Source organism: Narcine bancroftii, chromosome 1 (genome assembly GCF_036971445.1).
Source record: "Narcine bancroftii isolate sNarBan1 chromosome 1, sNarBan1.hap1, whole genome shotgun sequence".
NCBI classification, from domain to species: domain Eukaryota; kingdom Metazoa; phylum Chordata; class Chondrichthyes; order Torpediniformes; family Narcinidae; genus Narcine; species Narcine bancroftii.
The window spans coordinates 427,303,257-427,320,983 of record NC_091469.1 but is presented as its reverse complement, the minus strand read 5'-3'; the positions used below and the strand labels follow the sequence as shown (position 1 = coordinate 427,320,983).

Below are 17,727 nucleotides of genomic sequence, written 5' to 3'. Positions count from 1 at the left end.
CAGACATAATAATATTTTAATTATTAATAAACCATAATATTACATTTTCTCTAATTTAACTAACTTATCTAACTTAAACCCAACAGTGCACAAATATACTGGTGAGTGTGGCATACCACAAGCCACTGCAGCTCAAGGTCCAGTTCTCGAAATTCATTGGCCACATGTAGGCTTGAAATTGATGTGACACAGAATCCTTAGACAAATGTGACACACAGGCTTTAGATAAAATTATCAGCTTATGAAGTGGGTGAAAGAAACTGGGGGTGATAGAATGATGACTAACTCATGAAACCCTTGTTGAGGTATTTTCATTGAAATGTCCTTTTTGGACAAGTGCCAATCAAAACTCCCCCCTTCTTTGACTTAGGGGAACACAAAGCAAGTTGTTGTCTCTGTGTTACTTGGGAGACTTCCTAAATAACTTAGAGATGCAAAATTCAATTAACAGAAGAGATTTTACTTGCTGATATCTTCCACCATCTCAAGAAACTGTTCACACACTCACATAAACATATACATACGCCCCACAGTGGAGCACTACAGTGAGAAGGGTGTATTCTTATGTGGTTGCAAAATAGTTCACATTATCCTGACTATATAACTTCCCTCATTCTCAAAATAAAGAAACATTTAGTGTTCTTTATCACTTTCTTTCCAGTGCAACTTATGTAACTGAACATGTACGTTAATTTATTTACACAACTATTTTTAAATAGTTCTTATTGATATCGTACTGGCAGCAATAAGTTGCTTTGACATCTTGTGGATTTAGCTGCAACCATTGGGCTCTGCATTGCTGGTACACATGTAGGTGCTGTAGCTTGTTGTTCTTCACCTGACAACTGCTGCATTGATGTTTCAGTATTAGTGGTTGTGGTCTCTTCACTTGATACCTCACTTGATATTGGTGTTGCAGGCCTTGCTGGTATTAAAGCTTTCTGCTTCATCACATCTTGGGTCGGCCGGATGTAAATTCGGTTCCTCTTCAGCTAATTGCCAGAGTCTGTCTTGACAATTTATGATCTTAATATCTCAGCTTCTCTGATGACCTTTGCTGGGGTCCATGTTTTCAACATCGGCTCTAGAATATGCACATGGTACCCTCTGAAGAGTTCTGACAATGTTTCTGCATGTTTTTTATAATGTTGGTGTCCTTCTTCTTGCGTGTCATCTAGTCTTCTGGTTTCCTCTTGGTCATTTGGGGAGTCTATTTAATTTGGCAGAGTTGTTTTATATCTCCTGCCATTTAGAACTTCTGCTGGGGACTTCATGTCAGCCCTTAAAGGTGTTGTTCATAATGACAGAGGAGCTAGGTATGGGACTTCTTTTATTTCATGACACTTAACTAGTGTGCGTTTCACAGTTTGTCTTTCAATGAACCCATGACCTTTGGTGTAGTATGGGGATGATGTAATGATAACAAACCCATAATCTGCTGCCAGCTTTCTGAATTTTTGCGATGTGAACTGTGTTCCATAGCCACATATTACTTGCTCGGGTATTTCTTGTTCAGCAAAGAGTGTTCTCATTTCTGAGGTGATAGTTGACGCTCTCAGGTCTTTCACCCTTTTGACAAATGGAAACTTAGAGTACTAACAGGCTACTATTAAATACCACTCTTGATTCTCGATGATCAAGTTTGCTCCCACTATGTGCCATGGCCTGGTAGGTACTTATGAGGAAAGTATTTCCTCTTTTTGTTGTGTGTTTCTGTTGATTCTTTTGGATATCTTCTTTGTCTGGATCCCATAATTGATAGAAATCAACTGCAACTCCTGGCAGCTATCCAGACCTTGAATTTCTGGTCTGTCTGCATCTACCACATAGAATGTTCAGAGGATGTTCTTTCTCTTATGGCAGCCATTAATCTCACCTCTCCCTAGCTGCTTGATCATGGGTCCACCATAGGCCATTAATGTGACATTTGCTGTTTCCAATGCACCATTTTTGGATACCCTTCTATTATGTCCTCTGGAAGCATCTGGCAATAGGGTCTGGTAGAATGATGTTGTTTGTGATCTAGTATCCAGCTTCATCTTTAGGTTAAATATCATAGCTTGTTCTAGATTGTGCATGCGTCCAACTCGCTTCCTTCTTTCATCTCACCCAACATCTTGTGAAGGTGTATGGATTCTATGTCCATTATCTCTGTGTCAGAGTTTCTTTTATGTGGTGGATCTTCTTCTTGCTTTCATACCAGGCTTGCACATCTTCGCCCAGTGGTTTGCTTTACCACAGGCTCTATATTCAGAACCGTAAGCATTTGTTTTGGTCATTGAAAGGGTGTTGTTTGCTGCACTTTCTGCAGATCTCAGGGGGTTTGCACTTCTCTGATTGTGTTCTTTATAGCATCAACCCTTCCTTCTATTTGTTGTGAGCAGGTCTGCATAGATAGGGATTTCATTTGTGTCCATGTGGCTTTGAAGGCTCTGGCTGTGTCTATAGCTTCAGCCAGCTTCAAGCTATCCTTTCCTGAAGAGATTTTACATTTCATGATGGGCATTCCCCCATATTAGTCGATCAACTAATGTTTTCTCTATATCCTTACATTTGCATTCTGCAGTAACAATTTTTAGTCTTGTGAGGAAGTTATCAATAGTTTTATCAGTCTCTTGCATTAAAAGCCATGAAATTCATAGTGCTTAATCTTATGATTAGACCTGGATTCAAGGTGAGAAGTAAACTTTTCAAATATCTGCTCTGGATCATTATTCTTCACCTCTGTAAGATCCCAGCTATTAAATAAGTCAAGGCCTCGCTCCCTTGTCCAGAGAAGTATTTAACTGACCTTCTCTTCTGCTGTTGCATTTTTAAAATAGCTTTTGAATGCTAAATTGCACTCCTGCTGAAACTTTTTAAACGATTCAACAATGTCTTCAGCCTTCCAGTCCATCACTGGGTGAACTGCTGTTACTTCAGCCATTTTTCTTCCATAATGTTTTTTTCTCTTATTCCCCTTTGTATTTCAGTGACTTACAATCAATTATATGGCTTTATTCTTGTTCTCTTAAACCACTGTCACCAAGTTATATTTCTGTCTTATGTTGGAAGCTTTTTAAATAACTTAGAGATGCAAGATTCAAGTAACAGAAGAAATTTTACTTACTGATGTCTTCTACCATCTCAAGAAACTGTTCACATGTGCACATACACCCCACAGTGGTGCACTACTGTTACTACAATGAGAAGGGTGGATTCTTATGTGGTTACAAAATAGTTCACATTATCCTGACTATGTAACACAAGTGATGCTCACAAAGCTTCCAGAACCCTTTCCGTGGGTCAGTTGAACTCAAGCGATTCTCACTCTGGTCACAATCTAAGCACAGTAATTCTTCTGCAAGTAGAACCCTTTCCATAGGTCAGTCGAACAAAAGTGACCTTCGCTCTTTTTAGTCCTGGAGTGACCTTCTCATTCCTCTATAACAAATAGGAGGAAATCAGATGGATTTCCTCTATACTCATTCCTTTATAACTAACAGGAGGATATCAGACAGATTGTCTATAACCACATATGCGGCCAATCAAGCACAGTATTTTTTTCTTCAGTGAGTTGTTTGCTCCTGTGCTTCCTCCTTAAAATGACCCCAGAGCAAAGTTGTGCACTGCTTCTTCAATACACTGATCACATGGTCTCTGCACCTGGGATTTCCAGAGCTTCTCTCCTCACTTTGCAAATGTATCCATTTAGGAACAGGCTGTCTTCAAAGCCTGTTGCCAGTTCACAGTCACCTTCTAAAATGTTCAGGCTTTTGTTAAATCTGTTCTCTTAAAGTGGCCAAAAAATTAACTGAAAAATGGGAGCATGTAACCCTTGCCTTGTGAGAAGCAACAATACATTGCTATCCCTTTCATTGTTGGGTCTACATTCTGGAACTCAATAGCCAGAAGTGCAGGAGTGTATTCACCACAGAAATGGCAACAATAAGGTGAAAAAAGCTTTGTAGAAAATGTAAGTATTTCCATGGTCTATAAACATTTCTCACATTAGACACTGGTGCATGAAACATTATTTTAATAAGTTCCAAGAAAATTCATTATCTTGTGTATTTGAGGGTTCCTGTAATTTTACAACAAATATATTTATCTCAACTTATTCACTGGTCTTGTAGGTGAAACTTAATTCCTTAATATCTTCCCAAAATAATTTGACATCTTAGTCTCCAGGAAAATTGGCATGAGAGTGCACCAGCAAGTGGCTGGGCACCTGAAGTCCTCACATCAGGTTGCAGGCTGCTGGAAACTGGTTCGTGGGAGCCAGGCAACAGGATTGGGATTCGCAATAGTGCCAAAGCTGAGTAGCTCTTCTGGAGGGCATTAGCTGTTGATAGTCCCCTGATCATATCGGGGATTCATTATCGATATGACTTGGAGCTCAGGTTCACCATAGGAGCAGGCTGTGCAGCTATGAAAAAGTGAATGGATCCTTGGATACTCCTTGGATCTGAAGGGACTCTCTTTTGCTTCACTTTATCTAATTAACGGGGACACTAGTCTAGTGTCATCTCTTTGTGTGCCTTTATAGGAAAACAAAATTAAACAAATTTTGTCTATTAATATAAATCATAATAAACAAATTCATGATTACATAGAGAGAGTAGAATACTTCTGCGGGTAACAATTTTATCTTGATTTGAGTACTCAGAAGTAACTGTGATAACACAACTTGAAAGAAACAAGAATTATCTGCATTGTTGGTGAATCCTCCATAAATCACAGGACACCCAAAGCACTCATTATTCAGAAGATTGCTTTTGTAGTCACTGCTGTCAGGTGAAGAAAACAGCAACCAAAATGCATGCTGCAAGATCCCACACGTGAAAAGCTAAATAACTAGACATTCTGTTTATGTGTTGTTGGTTGACAGGTCAGTAGTGAACAGTTCTTGTGCATGCAAGGAAAAGCAGAGCTTCACTTGATGTCCCACCAAAGACCAGCACCTTCGCTAGCATTCAAATACCTTGGTATAACAGGCTCAAAGGTTCTTTTTTTTTTATTGTCACACAATAACACATTAAAAAATGTAATGAACATGATATGCTTCAACTTTTGTCTGCCATAAGGCAAACAAAGAGTCGTCATGAGACTCTCACCTTTCAAAACCTTCGGGCGGTTGAGGGTTAATTGGGTTATTTATGCAGCATGGGATCGTGGGCCAGAAGAACTTGTCTTGAGTAGTCTAACTTGCCGGTTTAAATTTAATGTTTCTGGATTGGAGCTACAATTCTTAATTCAAAAAGGAGAACCCTTCCACTGAGCCAAGCTTGACATAAATATTGACTTTGGAATTTTCTGCCATTTTAAAAGGTATTAGAAACCGTCTAGTTTGCATTTGTTTACACATTGTAATTTTTCAGCTGCAAAACAAAATTAATGTAGTAATTTCAGTAAACCCAGCTCACATGCTTAGAGGGGTTATTAAGATTAGCTGACTCTTGAGTCTTGAGTAGTCTAAATACTTCATGACTGCAGGATCAAACTATGAGTGAAACAATATCCATGAATACAGTTCTCACTTTTCTCAAAACCCACTGAAGTTATCTTTCTTGGCCTCTCTTTAAAAGCTTCAGAGAGATTTAACAAGAGGAATGTTAATGCCTTTAGTAAAGTAGCCAGACCACATAGATGTACTGCATCTGTGTACATTGCACTACTTCTTCATATCTGGATTAAATCCTTGTTCTATTCTAAAACTACTGCAGATGAATCAAGTAATTCCACAAGATTTGAAGCGAATGAAACTAAGATGCAAGTCTTGTAATGTTCCTATTTTAATGCTATCATGTTCTAATCAGTCTTTATCTAAACATATTAAAATATCTTTAAAACAGAGATGCAAGAAAAAAAAATGCATCTGTATGGTGAATGTAGAAGACAATGGCAAACTTACAAGTGCTGGAAGGCTTAGAAAAAAATGGAACAAAGTGACAATATCAAGGAACAGGAGCAGGAAGAACTGCTGCAAGACCTGGGTCAAATGAAGAGTACTAGGATATCAATAGCATGTACCTGGACAAATGCAGGAGGAGGAAACTGAGGCATTTTTTGAATACAGAGGCAAACAAGAAGTATCATGGAAAAATAATTATGACACTGCTTTGCTGACCGGTGGAAGGTATCTGGTATTTTTTATGGAATTTTGTTCCATCCCCTACCTCTTCTAACCATAATTCTACTTTCTATATTTCACTGCAATCAGCTTGATCCTCTTCTATTTTCTACTTCCAATAGCCAGACTGTAAATTTTTGGTTGTTTTTACTTTTTGTTTTTGTTTTATTTTCACCAAGTACCTATTCAGCTGCAACAAGCAGGAACTGTGGTGCAATGTATATGACAATAACCTCATTATCATTTATCACCATACTATATTCATGAATCTCTCCTATGTCATTGGACTTTTAGACATATTGCATTTCCTTCTTATAATTAAGCATTTACAACCAGCTTTAATTTATCAGATCACATCAAATATGGCAACATGTTGAGTTAAAAGCAATTTAAAAATCAATTCAAATTTAATTATCAAATTTCCATCACCACAATCTTGGATCTGCAAGAATTGTGATTTGATTGTTGCTTTATACAGTTAGTATGTTTTCTTTTGGAACATTGGATCGTTTTATATATTCTTTCCATTCCTGAGGAATTTATGGCTTCAGATTACCTGTGCATCAGCTGCAAGCATCATTAAATTCTGAAGTACCATTAAAATAAAACAAACAATGTCAAAAAAAGTTGCCAGCCTCCAATAAAACACAATTTTAAAGCAACTATTTTATTCAAAATTCTGATTTGCATAATTCTCTTGCAAAATCTCTCAGCATCAATGTCGAGGTCAAGATAGCTCATGGATTTTTTTTTTTTGCATTCCACTATGACCTAATATATATTCCTCACTTTTCTTTTCTGCTGTTATCCCCCAAGGCTCACATTCTCTTACTAGCAGAGTTTTAGAATGTATATAACATGTCTATGTAGTCATGCACAGCTTTATATTTTGGCAACTGTCAATGGGAGGCTTCAAATGAACCATCTGCCAGTTCTCCGAGTTTATGGGTGGTAGTTAGGTAACAGATACCTCTGTGAGGTTACATCATCCACCAAAATCTTAGTGCTCGCCTAAAAATAGGTAACCACAATTTTATCATGAATTAAGAGTTTTACTATGATATCAATGGAAAAACATACAGCATTATATCCTACCACCTGGTTTGAAATTTTAAAAGGAATGACCTGAATTATCTCACTAATTCTTTATGTTGTTTTTATTTATGCCATCTTTTCTGTTTGTTTGCAAAATGAATCATATCCTTATATCTGTTATTGTGAGTGAAATGGAACGAAAGGATGCAAATTGCCTTCAGGGCTCACAATATTACATCTATGATAGTTTACATGGATATTGAACAGATGATTTACTGCGGGACTTTCATGATACATTTTCCAAAACATTAACCATGGTGACAGAAAACAGAAACTTCTTAACAGATGCTTTGAACATTTTTGCTGGAATAATATTTTAATAAAAATATCAATAACTGGTTAGTTATCAATGGCCCAAAGCCACTCAAATGAGAATGATATCATTTTCTTGGAATCTCAAGCACTCACGATTGTTTCAGTTGCATATTGTTGCAAGTAAGTGGAATCGTTCCAATATAATGAAAATTAATCACTTGATAATTAAGTCATGTGAGAGTCCTTCCCGTAGCCATCTTGTGGCACCTTGGCAATTCTATTCAGTCCAAACCTACAGTTTAAAAGTCCATCCCTTCTAAGAATTTAAATTTCTTCAGCAGGATGTATTTCCCTCACTTTTAGTTCCTAGTGTAGAAAAATTTCCCATATACATCAGCACATGCATATATTAAGAAGGTGAGATTTTGGTCAGACTGAAATCTATCTGACCAGTTTACATCAGAGGAGACAAATTCTTCTCATCATCTCTGGAGGAAGGTTTGCTCAATAAACTGTGTAATAATTAAGATATTAATACTGAACTAGGAATTATTACAGGCTCTACATACCCTGACATGCTTCAAGTGATGTTATTCAATAAAATTATTGTGTGACATCAGCAGGTGTGACAGCTCTTTCAAATTGTTGAACAAGATAAACCCTGTCTTTCATGTGATTAGCTAAGGAAGAAATGTTGCTCAGTATGCTGATGGAGACACTTATTAATCCAAATGATGTTCTTAACATTTTTCAATTGTATGCAAAAGTGTAAACATGGTCAGAATTTAACCCTTGAAATTCAGCAATTTCTTATTGCTCCATTGCAGCATTAACCTGGACCAGGGCTTGCTTACATTCATTTACTCACTCATCTATTTATTTATTGAGATCTGGGAATGCCCAGTTGAAGTTCAGCATTTATCATCAATCCCTAAATGCACTTAAGAAGGTGAAAGTGGGGGGAGTGGCCTGATGGCGAAGGTAGAAATGTAATTCGTCTTCCCCCAGTTGGACTAACAAATACCCAAATTAAAGAATTTAAAAAAGTCTTGAAAATTTGTTCTGAAGTTATCTGAATGTTAGAAGATTACAATTGCTCCTAATACAAAAAAATTGAAAGCACAGATTCAGAAGAAACTTCCTTTTAAGAGTACAGAAGAATTGAGGCCTACTTACCAAGTGGAATCCACAGAATTGATTGGACAGTTACCCAAGCAGCAACATACTCCAACTCGCTTAAGTATTACCCCAAGCTTCCATTTTTTTCTTCTTATCTTGATCAGTGTGCTCGCACTGTCAAGTGCGCTGCAGAGTTGCTGGAGTCTGCAGTGTTGGGCCCAGTGCACGACACAGCTGCGGGTCCCAGCGGCACAGAAGACCAAGGCAGCATGTCTGAAGATGTGCATGTGTGGGCCTCGGCACTGCCAGGCACGCGCAGTGTGTCTCCGATCCGTGATCTTCTTGACAGGGTCTGGGCTGTCAGTGAAGCTGGTCGGTGTCACATTTGTGGCCCGAAATGTGAAATTGATAGCACCATCAACACATGATTTACCTGTTGAACATCGGAGTGTATTTATTTCTCTTCTTCCATTATTCCACCATTCCGCGCCTGCATACCTCGCGCGTATGCCCTTTGACCTCCCGTCAGGTTAATACCTCAACCTCTATCTGCATACATCTCATGCATATTTATTATCATGACATCCCTCCTTTCACCAGAACTTTATATCTTTATGTGTCTTAAACTTTCAATCTAAGTGTATATCTTGTATGAATATCACCGAACATAATACATTGTTGTGTTTCTTTCTGTTTAAATGAAAAAAAAACTTTAACAATATCAATAGCATTTCTCTGCCTTCAAACCAACAAAAGCATCATCAAATTCCCTCTTCACAAAATGTAACGTAACCATGTTATAACCAAATGTAATATAATGGCTCAACATTTCTTCTGTAGTTATACTAATACAATGGTCACCACATGTGCAAAATGTAAACGTTTAAAATTATACATTTTTTGGGGTTTTTATTTCATTTAATACCAAATAGTCGACCAAAACAAAAATGCAATTCTTACAGCACTCAAACATGTACTTTATGATGTATTTATCAAAATCACTGTCCAAATGTTCCCATTATCATTTCTCTTCCTGCATCAAAATACTTCTGATTGTTGGTTACTGCTACTGATGGTCCAAAGTCAAACCACATCAAGTGTAAAATAAATGTTCTTTTTCAAATAACACTAAATACAACAAAACAGCGATGATCCAGGTAATCATAGCAAAACTTCGCACAGGTCTCTTTCTCGGAGTTCGCGATGGTTTCCTTCCTGACATCCACATATACGCATTCACTGCGTGTTTCACAAGGGCAGCGTTCGGCACACACCCTTTACATTATTTCTTTCTTTCACAATCACCACACATTTCCACTTTTCCTTGGCGTGTATCATTACTGTGCTTCCACCGAATCAATACACTTTTTTTTTCTTCATTGAAACTCATTACAACTATCACAAACTTTCACTTTCTTGATAATGCGGGCACGATTAGAAATATGGCACAAAATCTTCATATCGCTTAGGTGGTTTCCTGTCCCATCTCAGCCTTCCTGCAATGCTACTGTCGCGACTTGGTTGCTCACCCTCAGCACCAGAAACACTGCTCGCTATGGCCTCTGGTATTCCTGGTACTTTGGCCACTTCATCGTGAAAACTGGTAACTACCTCTGGAACGTCATCTGGTCCCTCAGGTTGAGCAACTCGTAGTGGATTTCCAACCACTTCACTCGGTGCCGCTCTGGATTGGTACATTTTGACACCAGACACGTTTCTTTTGTAGAGGACTCCAGCTGGAGACCTGACTGTCACCATACTGCCGCTTCTGGATTCAACAGTGTAGGGTTGATGGTAATAAGGTGTGTCTAGCTTACCGCCACTCTCTTGCCTCACAAGAACATTATCTCCAGGCATGATGTCTGAGTACCTAGCACCACATCTCGAGTCTGCATCCAGCTTTGCTGGCCCCTTCTTTTCAGCATCCTGGTCCCTCATCTCCTGGTCATCCCTGATTTCCTTCAGTTCGGGCATTTTTGTGCGGATTTTCCTCCCGAAGAGTACTTCTGCTGGACTTTTTCCTGTGGTTGCATGAGGGGTTGCCCGATAGACAGCTTCATAGGATAGCAATGCTTCTCTCCAGTTCTGTCCTTCTGCATGAGCGATCCATAGTCGTTTTTCGATGGACTGATTTTGTCTCTCTACTTCTCCATTGGTTTGCAGCCATTTAGGAGTTACTTTGTGATGGTGGATGCCTGTGGTCCTCATATATTCAGCAAATGTCTCTGAGATGAACTGTGGACCATTGTCAGAGTATAGCATAACAGGCAATCCATGTCTCGCGAAGATCTTTGCCAATGCTTGTAACATTTTTTCAGTGGTGATTGACCTCATCACAGAGTACTCATAGTATCTGCTGTAGTAGTGCACAACTACCATGATTGACTCGCCAGTTGGTAAAGGTCCAAGAAAGTCAACAGCTACATCGATCCACAGTCCTGTCGGGAGTTGCGTACGCCGGATCGGCTCTGGGGAATTACTCCTACTTGTGAGTTGACACCCATGGCAGGTTTTGATGAACTTCACCATGTCTTTACCACAACCTGGCCACCATACTTTACTCCTGAGGTTTTGCTTGGTAACAACAATACCTAGTGTCCTTCATGAGCTAATGATATGATCTTCGGTCTCAACCTCTGTGGTATCAGCAATCTACAACCCCTCAACACACACTGCCCGATGCAACAAAGTTCGTCTCTAATGGGAACATATGCCTTGTGAATGCACTTGTCCTATTGTCCACTTTGGATACCTTCTCTAACTTCCATGAGTTCTGGGTCATGTTCGGACTCTCTCTCGACTTCCCTCGTTGTCACAGCTCCCAGTGTCGACTGGATAGCTACGAAGCGTACAAAGCTCTCTGCTTCCATCCCCAGTTCTAACTTGGATTCTGGGCATCCATCTTTCAACAATCTGGACAGCGGATCAGCAATGTTTGCTTTTCCAGAAATGTGGACTACTCTGTACTTGTACAGTTGGAGTCTTAGCACCCATTGTTCTATCCTGGCACACGGTTTGGACCTGGCGGCGTAGATTACGTCCATGGTTTATGGTCCATGATGAGTTCAAATTCAATGCCATACAAATATGCATGGAATCTCTCGCAGGCCCATACAAGTCCGAGTGCTTCTTTCTCTGTCTGAGAATATCTCCTTTCAACGTCTGTCAAAGATCTGCTGGCATAGGCAATAATTCTTGTTCCCTCATCATGCGTCTGGACCAACACGGCTCCTAAACCAACAGGGCTAGCATCCGCTATGACTTTGGTTGGTGCATCCGGATCATAATATCCAAGAGTATCGGCATTCGTCAGACTTTGTTTCAGAGCTGTGAATGCTTCCTTCCGCTCAGGGCCAAAATGGAATGGTACACCTTTCCTGGTTAGTTTCCTCAGTGGTTCTCCCAGTGTAGCAAAGTTAGGGATGAACTTTGCGCAATAATTGACCAATCCCAAGAAACTCCTCATCTCCATTGCATTCTGGGGTTCACGTGCATTGGCAACATCTTTCACCTTGGCATCAGCTGGGTTCAGTCCTTCCCGTGTAAGCCTGTGTCCCATGAAGTCCATCTCTGAGACACCGAACTGGCACTTGTCTCCATTCACAGTAAGGCCTACCCCCTGTAGTCTGGATAGCATAAGCCTCAACTATCTGTCATGCTATTCCTATGTAGCCGCATTGACTATGATGTCATCAGAAATGTTGGAGACTCCAGGAGTCTCAGGAGCTGCATTGATGCCGAACGATAGCCTCTTGTACTGGTACAATCCACAGTGAGTCACAAATGTTGTCACATCCCTGGATTCTGGGTCCAGCTCTAGTTGATGGTAATAAGGTGTGTCTAGCTTACCGCCACTCTCTTGCCTCACAAGAACATTATCTCCAGGCATGATGTCTGAGTACCTAGCACCACATCTCGAGTCTGCATCCAGCTTTGCCATTTTAAATCGATTTTTGAGAACACCTGACTGGTTGTTAACTCCTGGAGTACTTCTTCTACTGTTGGTATGGGGTGTCGTTCTCGAATTATAGCTTCATTGGCCATCCTCATATCCACACACAGTCTCATGTCACCATTTGGTTTGGGCATGATTACTACTGGGCTAACCCATTGCATTGAATGTTCTACAGGTTCAATAATGTCTTGCTTAATCAACTCTGATTTTGGCCTCGACTTTCCCACGAAATCCAAATGGGTTTCTGTGCACTGGATGTGCCTTGGGCTTGACCGTTTTGTCCACTACTATCTTTAGATGTTGACCTTTCAGCTTTCCTACTCCCTGGAAAACTGCGGGGAATTCTTGCTTCATATCCTCGTATCACTGAACTGAATTAACATGAGCTCCAGTATGAAGTATTGCCAGATCTTGCGCCGTGCATCTACTCAGCAATGGTTCTCCCCTCTCGTCTATGACAACAAACTCTGCTTCGGTGTGCTTGTCACCAGCTTCAACAGTCGCAGTGAAACATCCAATGGTCTGCAATGGCTTGGTTGCTGTGTATGGATACAGTTTTTTTGAACACTTCTTTGACGTACAAATGATCTTACTTTTTCAATTTCTCCAATAAGTGTCGGTCAATTTCATTACTGTCACTGCCTGAGTCTACAATGACCGGGACTGTCACACCACCAACTATCACTGGAACTTTCTCATGATGGTCATCATTCAATGTAAACTGATAGTATTTCTGCCCATCCTGGTTGTCGTCATCATCATCACTTTCTGGGTCACCTTCTATATGGCGAATAGTGCCTTGCTTTCTCTGTCCATAATTGCCTTTCTTTCCAGGAAGCTGTACTCTTCCCATTCTGGTTTGCATTTGACTTGCATTTGCACTTCTTTGCAAAGTGGTCTTTACCTCCACACTTTCTACAAACTTTGCCTTTTGCTGGGCAGCATGGGTCTTTTCCAAAATGACCTCTGTCTCCACATCTGTAACACTTCAAGTCACGTGTCGGCATATTTCTTGGCTGGCTATGGCCATGCGAGAGCCTATTTACTTGTTGACCAACTTTGTCTTTACTGGGCTGGCCTGAGTTGTCTTTCAGTTTCATGGTATGAAATTGCCCCTCAACAGCCTCTAATGCAGCAGCAATTGCTAAAGCATTGGTAAGTTTCAACTCACCCCCTTTTTCCAGCAGTTGCCTTCTGAGTTTGTCTGATCTGCAGTGCTGCACGACTTGATCCAATAATTGGTTGTCCAAATCAGCTGCCATGTAATTGCATCCAACAGCCAGTTGTCGCAATCTCGTCACGTACTGGGCGACCATTTCCCCAGCTTCCTGTTTTGTTTTGCGAAACAAATGGCGTTGAAATGTGGCATTCGGTGTCGCCACATAGTGTGCATTCAATGCATCTACAGCTTTATGGTATTCCTCCTTCCTTCCAGTATTCGAAAGCGTCTTAAAAGTTTCCCGAACTGCAGGTCCTGCGGTAGAGAAGTAATTCCCTCCGCTGCGCTTTCTGCTCCACCATACTCCCATCAAGAAATAGGCCACGACTCTCGGTGTAAGCCTCAAACTCTTCAAACCATGCCTTCCACTTCACACTTACAGTGCTTGCATCGCCCGTCGGGTCAAAATGAAGAACACCGCGAAGTGCTAGAAATTCAGCTCCAGTGACTGCCATGATGAAATGGTCCAGCTCAAAGCCACAGATTCAAAATCCAAAATGTTTCTCCTCATCGCCAATGATAGCACCATCAACACATGATTTACCCGTTGAACATCGGAGTGTATTTATTTCTCTTCTTCCATTATTCCACCATTCCACGCCTGCATACCTCGCGCGCATGAACTCTGACTTCCCATCAGGTTAATAGCTCAACCTCTATCTGCATACATCTCATGCATATTCATTATCATGTCAGTCGGCAATGGGCTAATCATGTCGGAACGGGTCTGTAGGCATGCAGACCAGAAGTAACGTGACTAAATCATTGGTGGAATTAAAAGAACAGTAAGGGAAAGTGTCTCTGCAAACTAAAGCTACGGAAGAAGAATCATTGATTTCTACTGAAGTGAGAGAAGGTAGGCCTCAAGGAGAGACTAGTGAAACTACTTTTGATGCTGTTTTTACAATTTTGGAATCTATAGCTCATCAAATGGGTAATATATCAACACAAATGTCCATTCAGATTGATCATGGATTTATGAACATGACTGAAAAAATGAATAATATTTGTGAGGAAGTCTCTTCTGTTAAGAAAGATATTTCAGTTGTTAAAGCTGATGTCAATAGATGTTTGAATATAGTGGATACAGTTCAAGACAATTTTAAGAAAAGGGAAGGTGCCTTTCAATTCTGTAGAGAACAAGTGGAGCATTATAAAAAAATATAGAAAAAGTGGAAGATTCTTTTGTTCGATGGGAAATTCAGAAGAAGGACTTACTGAAGAAGATAAACTCCTTGGAAAACCAAAGTGGCCAGAATAATGTCAAAATAGTGGGAATTCCAGAAAGAATTGAGGGTTCGGATCCAATAATTTTTTTTCAAAAGGTGGATCCCTGAAGCATTGGGATTGGAAATTTTTTCCAGAAGGTTTGGAATTAGATAGGGCACATAGAGCTTTGAGAAGTAAACCATACCCAGGCCAAGCTCCACAAGCTATTGTTGTCTATGGTATCAAGACAGGGAAACCATTTTGCAAGTTGTGGTCCAAAATGCACATAGATATCATTCTCTGTTGATGGTACAGGGAAGCAAGGTTTTCTTTTATCCGGATTTAAGTCAAGAAATTATTAAAAGGCATAAAGAATTTAATTCTGCTAAAGAGGTGCTTTGGAGGAAGGGTTACAAATCTTCTTTTCGAAATCCTGCAGTTTTGAAGATTTTTTTTATGGTAAATTCCAATCACAGTTTTTTTGAGAGTGATCATGATGCTTTAATTTTTCCAATTCTTTGTCAGACAGGGCGAATGAAAAGCACTCTTCACCTAAGAGGAAGATATCTGATGAGAAGAATGGAAATGGGAATGGGAAGGCAAATATGTCAAAGAGTTTGATTGATATTGATGATCCGGAACAAGCCTTGGGATTGAATTAATTGGGGCTGTGAACTGACTTAGACATAATTTTGTAAGTCCGGTTGGGGGGGGGGGGGGGGGGGATGGACGTCGCTGAAGCTTTTGGAAGTCATCCGCCACCTGTGGGGGGAGGATTTTATTTCTTTCCACACCCAGTTAAGTGGGAAGTTACTACTTTTGTAGTTACTACTTATTTCTCAAAACTTTTTTCTTATTTTTGTTTAATCTTTATTTTGTTTAAGGGAGTCTTCTAGATGTTGATTAATTTAGGGGCTATTTGGCAAGAAAAGATTCATTTTATTTTATTGAGGAGAAGGGTTTTTTTGTGGATTGAAGGAATGGGGGGTTTTAATTAATAAAAACAATGTCTAGTTTGAATTTTGAAACATTTATTGTTATGGGCTTAAACAACCCGATTAAGTGTAAACGTGTTTTAGCTTATATAAAAAAAGATGAAAGTTGATATTGCTTTTTTGCAGGAAACTCACTTAACTGGAAGAGAGACTGGGTTGGTCATGTAATTTCATCTTCTTTTGATTCGAAAGCATGAGGAGTGGTGATTTTGATTCACAAGAAAATATCATTTGAACTCGAATCTTTGGTGGAAACAGCTGGTCGAATTTTAATGATTAATTGTAAATTGTTTGCCAAGTCATGATCTTTGTTGAATGTGTATGTGCCTAATATTGACGATGAGCAATTTGTGTCTGAAGCTTTTTTTATCTCTGAGTCAAGCAAAAGAAAATATTTTGATTGGGGGAGATTTTAATTGTGTATTAGATCCATTATTAGATAAATCTCCAAAAACTTTGAAAAAATTGAAAGCAGTGGTCCAATTGGTTTCTTTGATGAAATATTTAAATTTGATAGAGGTTTGGAGAAGATTAAATTCTACTGAGAATGATTTTTCATTTTATTCTTCGAGTCACGATACATTTTCAAGGATTGATTTAATTTTGGCCTCAGTGCATTTGCAATCTTGTTTTACTCAAGCTGAATATAAGAGTAGAACAATTTTTGATCATTCATTTTTATTTATTTCTTGTGTTGGCCTGAAAGTTACTCAATCAACTTTTCGGTGGATATTTAATGCAATGCTATTGAGAAAACTGGAATTTGTAAAATTTATTAAGGATCAAATTGCTTCTTTTCTGAATTTGAATAGGAATACAGTTCAGAGTAATTTTACTTTATGGGATGCTTTGAAGGCATTTTTATGTGGTCAAATTATTAGCTATGCCTCAAAAGAAAATAAATTTTTGGCGGAGAGTCAGTTATTGGAAAAACAGATAGCTAGTTTGGAAAAAGAATTTCAGAGGAATTGTACAGAGGATAATAAGGCAGTTTTAACTGAATTGAAGCTATGATATAACACATTACAAACATATCAATATAAACATTTGATTCAAAGATCTAAGCAATGTTATTATGAGTTAGGGGATAGAGCTCATAAAGTTCTACTGAAAACAGAACAAGCATCAAGAACTATTAATGCTGTAAGGAAAAATAATTCAGTTACTTTTAAACCTCAGGAAATAAATGACCAATTTTTATAATTTTATCAGAAATTATATACTTCTGAGGGATTTCGAGATGATGGTTCCATTGAATTTTTTTGTCAGATTTAACAACTGAAATAACTGACTTAACAGAAGAGACTTCCTCACAAATATTATTCATTTTTTCAGTCATGTTCATAAATCCTTATTTGAAATGTATGCATTTAGTAATATCCTAAATTGTTGTATGTGTTTCTTTTATTTTCTTAATGCTTCCCTTGGGGAGTTTGCTGAGGGTGGGTGGAGGGGGGTGAGTTAGTTGTAACCTTCATTTTTATATTATGGACTTTGTAAAAGTTTTTCTTTTGAAAATATTAAATAAAGTTTTTTTAAAAAGGTGAAAATGAGCTACTTTCTTGAACCACTGCAGTTTTTTTTTAATGAAGGTACTAACCCTCACCTCCAAACTCCTTCCCTGCCCCCTGACCACCCCCCCCCCCACCACCAATTTGTCTATGGGTAATGATATTGATATCCTTGGTCAGTTTGAACAAATACTCTATAAATGAATAATAATATACTTCCAAGTCAATATGTTGTGATACTGGAAGTGCAAAGCGCA

At 39.1% G+C, this 17,727-nt stretch overlaps 1 long non-coding RNA gene across 1 annotated transcript in view; it reads left to right on the top strand.

The window, feature by feature from the left end:
• The window catches only part of LOC138753440 (uncharacterized), an 81,374-nt gene extending 63,975 nt beyond the window's left edge, over nucleotides 1–17,399 (top strand). Inside the window, exon 3 of the long non-coding RNA XR_011351174.1 lies at nucleotides 16,086–17,399. This is a non-coding gene — a long non-coding RNA (uncharacterized lncRNA). The remainder of the gene's footprint in view (nucleotides 1–16,085) is intronic.
• The last annotated feature ends 328 nt before the right edge of the window (nucleotides 17,400–17,727 follow it).